A 6178-nucleotide genomic window follows, 5' to 3' on the forward strand; every position below is an offset into this window, starting at 1 on the left:
TTCAGATTCAGTCAATTCTGATATATATAAGTATTTTTCTCATGACGGTACTAAAGAAAAAATAATTCAGAAGAAAATATACAATTAAATTTAAGACAGTGGTCATTGACGCATAATATTTCGCATGCAGCATTAAGTGATTTATTAAAATTATTAAAAATTCGTATTCCTGAATTACCCACTGATGCTCGAAGTCTTTTAAACACTTGTCGTACAATTGTAAGTAAAGTTATTGAACCTGGGCAATATTATCATTTCGGTGTAGAGAATTGTATAAAAAATCTTATAAATTACTCTAATGATTTTTTTAAGAATACTGGAATTATAGAACTTGCAATTAATATAGATGGTCTGCCTTTGGCAAAAAGTTCTGGAAGTCAAGTTTATCCCATTTTATGTCGGCTTGTCAAACATCATAGTAATGTAGATATGATTGGCATTTATCATGGCTATGAAAAACCTAAAAACGTTAACTGTTACTTAAGCGATTTTGTTGAAGATATATCAATTGTTATTAATAATGGAATTGTTATCGATACTAAACATTATTCTGTCAAAATTTCTCATTTTATTTGTGATGCAGTAGCGAAAGCTTATATTACCTATACAATTGGTCATATGGGTTATTGTTCGTGTACTAAATGTTATGAGGAAGGTACTTATATTAATAATCGTGTCTGCTTTCCTAATACTAATCATTTACGTTTAAGAACAGATAAAGATTACAGATTAAAAGTTCAAGAAGATCATCATAATGGCACAAGCTTATTAGAACAGATTCCTGGTCTTGATATGATTAAATCTTTTCCCTTAGATTATATGCATTTAATTTGCTTTGGAATCGTAAAAAAACTAGTAGTAAATTTTTGGTGTTTTGGAAAACCTTCCGTAAAATTATCATATCGGGATATTGCAAATATATCTTCTAATTTAATTAATCAAGCTAAAAATATGCCAATAGAATTTAACCGTAAACCTCGATCATTACTTGAAGCAAAAAGATGGAAAGCTACTGAGTTTAGGCAATTTTTGTTTTACACTGGTCCTGTTGTACTTCGAAAAATATTAAATAATGATAGATATATAAATTTTCTTTGTTTACATTTTGCAATAATTATATTAACGTCTTCAAAATATTCATGCTTTATTGATTATGCTTCTAAACTTCTTTTGTATTTTGTGAACACATTTAAAATTTTATATGGTGCAGAAAATATATCTCATAATGTTCATAATTTGTTGCATCTTTCTGAAGATGTAAAAATTCATGGCCCATTAGACAATTTCAGCGCTTTCCCATTTGAAAATTATTTACAAAGTATTTTAAAATCCATTCGTAAAGGTGAAAAACCGTTAGCACAAATAATTAAAAGGAAAAGCGAACAAAATTTTCATCAAGTTCAAATAGTAGAAAGGACAAATAAAAAATATCCTATTTATGAAAAGGAACATTGTGCTGGTCCGATTCTTAATCTTAACATTTGTAAACAATTTAAAAAAATTATTTTACAAGACTTTGTGTTGCGTATAGATCATCCTAATAATTGTTGTACTCTTATCAATGGAGACATAATTTTAATTGAAAATATTGTGCATTGGAATAATGACTTTAAATTAATTGGCAGAAAGTTTTTGATTGTTGAAAATTTCTATACGCGTCCCTGCGAATCAAAAGATATTGGAATCTGTTCTGTTGACAATGTTAGTCTTCTTGAAGTATTTAATGTAGCAGATATTTCATTTAAATGTGTGATATTAAATTGGGAGGAAAAACATGTAATATTTCCATTAATACATTTATGCAAACATTAATTGTTAATGTTATCATCAACGATTACTATTACTTTTTTATTGCAGAAAAACTTTTTCAAATTTATGAAAAAGAGTTTTGTTTTTATAATTTTTTGTTCTTTTTTCAACTTTATTTAAAACTGATTTAAAAATTACATTGACTTTTTTAAACTGATTTTAAACTGATTTTTAAATTTAATTAATTTTAAAGATTTAAGCTTTTCCTGATCTTATATATATTTCGCAATTACCAAAATTGTTTAATATATATTAACTATTATATATCCTATTAACAAATATTTTTTATAAAATTGAAATAAAAAATGTTGCATTGCCTATAATTAATTAAGAAAAAAAGTGGGTGGTTATTCTTTACTTTTTTTCTTTTTCTTTACCATTAAAATTATTGAAATGGTTACATTCTTGATTACGAGTTGTTTACGTTTAAATTGTTTATGTTTTAGTTGTATATGTAAAATGTGTGAAAAAACGTGGACTGTTATTCAATTCAAAGAAGATTGTTCTGTGGAAGCGGTACCCTCAATATGGATACAAGGGCAGTTTTGCCATTGGCCTACATATTCACGGGAAAAATTAATGACTGCAATAAAAAAGCATGAATCTTTAAATACATGCTGGCCCAGCTATAAAATTAGAAGCTTCAGAAATTCTACTTTTGGTGAGTTCTTATATTTAAAATAAATGTTACATTGAAAGGAAAGGCTCAGATAAAATATCATTGATGTAGTAAAACGCGCTACATGAGAGTCTTGCGCGATAATAATGCGCGAAGTATTTATAATAGATATTTACTTTATTATTTGTACGCGTTTCGGCTCTTGTTCGATTCTTTAGCAACAATTAAACAATAATCAAATTCTACACGCATTATTTATCGCGCCTTACCAGGCTTTATAGCTCATATATTTACTATACCTAAAATGTATTTACTAGTTTTTATATAATTATATAAAATTAATGCAAAATAGAACAAATATATTTTTTAATTTTTTAAGATGACTATTTCAAAGCACGCTCAAAAGCACGTACCGCTGAAGTGACAAGTGACTTAAATTCTGAAATAGAAGAGAACGCTAAAAGAAAAAGAATTCAGAAAACGTTTACTTCATCAGAAGAGGATTTAGAAACCTCATTATTATCAGAACCACCAATATTAAAAACGAAAACTAAAATACAGCAGAAAAAATGTAGTTCTTTAAGAAAAGAAAGTTCTACATCACTTAACGTAAATCAGTCTACATATGATGAGTCTTCATACAATACAGAAAATAGTAAGTTTTTATATTTATATATTAATTTATATATTAACTAATCGTATATTTTAATTAACACTTGTGCATAATATAAATATTATATATACTATATATTTGTTTGTAACGCATGCAGTTATCTCGTAAGGTTAGCAATATGGCAAAAAAAAGGATACAAAAGTTGTAGGGGTCAGAGGGGAACGTCTTGTGTCGTAAGCATGATCTTATTCTAGGTGGAGGCATTTTTGAGATTTCGAGATCATCATTACTTTTTTAAACGAAACCACTATAATTTTCTTACATAAATCGATTCCTCGTAAATTTGGCATAAAAAATTGTTTCCAACTCTTCTTTCCATCTTTTTTTATCTTTATAATTTCTATATATTTTCTGCATCTCTTTGTACATATAAATTTATCCGGTGTGGATCTTCTCTTCCCTTTCCAGATATTTATTTTAATCGTATTTCTTCTCTTCTTCGCTTTTTCCCGAAACGGCGGTATCACACGATTGTGTATATGAGAGAGGGAGCAAAAATGTAGAAAAATATATCTTGAAGAAGGCTTTTCCTTTATATATATAGACGCAAAACTAGTTTTACAAATAGCTTATTCTTTTATCGTTCACTTTTACGCTTTTCCTCTTTCGTTTTTCTCTCTTTATTCTCCCTCCCGCCGATATACTCGATGTTTCACGTGATTTCTGATAAATTTTGAAATTGAATAAGAAAAGAAAGAAAAAGAGAAAGAGAGAAAGAGTATGTGTGTGATTATTATTAAACAATAATATAATAAATTATATGAAAAAGGAATTTTTTAAATAAAAAATTTTATATATATATTATACACTTGTATTATATATATTTGCGTTTCTCTCTCTTGATTCGCCGAAGAGAGAGCCCTTTATCTTTAATCACTCATAACTCGAAAATTATTGACATATCGATATTTTATAATAAAAAATTTTTTTCCAAATTTTTGTTCCGCAGAATCTATCGTTAAAATTAAATTAAAATTAAAATTAAATTAAATTAGATTAAAATTAAATTAAATTAAATTGAAATTAAACGCAATTGTCTCGTGAAACACCGTGTATAATTACACGATATCAATGCTTGTAACTGCGCATTGATAGCATCCTTTTTTTCTTCACTCGGTCGTCTCTCACTCTCGTTAACATAACGCATTTTTATCGCGTAATTAGAGTCCACGATATATTTGCGACTACGCACTATCGAAGCTGCGATATGCATATTAGTTGCGCATATTTCTTTTTTTTTCTTTTTTTACCAAATTATATATATTATATTAATTTTTCATAATTGTGTTTATTGTCTTCTACCATTACTAAATGTTTATATAGCATTTCTAATCTGAACATTCATATAAAAGCAGAAGTATCAATTTGGATTATTTCCGACTCTTATCCGAATACCAACTTCATACTTTCAGCATTTTTAGTTTTTATGTTAATTTTTGAAAATATATCAAGAATAGCTTGATAGTGCAATGACTTCGTAGTGTAAAAGCATTTCAAATATAATATATTTCGTTGGATAGAATGATAGATATTCTTGTTAATGATAGATATTCTTTAAATGTCATGTGTTTCGAATATTTCTATGGTTGTAGGATTGTCAATTTACTTGTAGAACATCCATAGTTCAAGTATTGATGATGGAATAATTCATTTTGGGAATAATAAGATGATTCACATGCCGTGTCTTATTTGTAAGAAATCGATTTTATATATGTTCCTTAAATAACTCATTTCTTTTAATATGTGTTATATATAATATATTCTAGATGTAACAACGTGCACAAAATAATATTCCGTCTTAATTGTTTTGTAATTATTATAAGCATATACGGAATAATGCATTGTAATGTGTTGATAAAAATTAGAGATGTTTTATTATTTATGTTTGCATTATTTGAAATAGATGCAATTATTGTTTTATAATATGCTATAAATAGAAACTACTTTAAAACAATAATAAAACTTAAAATATATATAAAATTAAGTTTACTACTAAATTTGTTCTTTCTTTATTAAAGGTTACTACTAAATTTGTTCTTTCTTTATTAAAGTTCAATTTTAATGCTATATATTAAGAATTTAATTTGTTAACAGTTACAATTTTTTGCGCAATTAATAAGTTGCTAACAAGTTAACTCTAATTTACATTAAAAATGAACTTTACCTATATACCTACCTAATATATAATAAAAAATAATGCACACGTTCAAAAAACGTTCAGAAGACATCCAGAGGATGAAAATTCGTCCTCTGGATGTCCTCTGAACGTCTTTCGAACATGTGTGCTGTTAGGAATAATAATAAAAAATTCGTTTAATGTTCGAAACAGGTCCAATTTTAGTCCGTTCAGTCCTTAAAATGGACATTTTTTGATTGTCCAAATTAGTAACACTGGATCTCTTTAAAATGTCCGAAAGATGTCTGCGGATCTAATCTGGATGTTTTAAATACGAAACGTCCAGCATGTACCTTTTTAATACGTTTTTAAAACGTTACTGTGCTGTCTGGGTATGGAGAGAGCCTATCAGAACCCTGGGTCTAATGACCCCAATAAACAAATAGACCAATCAGCGATCGAAAAGCCGTGTCTAGCCACGCCCTTCTGGCGCCAGCGGCCGAGTGGTGGGGGTTTGTTTTGACTCGCTATAGTGGCCCATATCTACTCATCTATAACAGAAGAAAATTATTATGTTAAAAAAATGTTAAAAATATTATATATTTTACTAAAAGTGTTAATATTAACGAAAATGGGATTCTCGAAGAATCTGAAGGATCTTAAAGTTTCGGTGAGTTCTCCAGAAAAAATATTCTCATATATTTTGGTCTAAATTTTACATAGATAAGAGATTATTTTCATAAAGAAAATTGAAAGTTATATTGCAAATAATAGATTACAAATAATAGATTTCAGATAAATTATATATTTAATTATAAATTTAATTTAAACTGCACAATACATAGCGAAAGAGTTTTGATGCTATAAAAAATATATTGTTAGTTTTGCGTCATACATTTAAAAATCGGTATTATATACTACAAAATTAAACTTAATATTGTTACGATACCTTAAAACTTAA

Source organism: Prenolepis imparis, unplaced genomic scaffold (genome assembly GCF_030444845.1).
Source record: "Prenolepis imparis isolate NDT839.2.m4 unplaced genomic scaffold, iyPreImpa1.0 SCAF_70, whole genome shotgun sequence".
Taxonomy (NCBI): domain Eukaryota; kingdom Metazoa; phylum Arthropoda; class Insecta; order Hymenoptera; family Formicidae; genus Prenolepis; species Prenolepis imparis.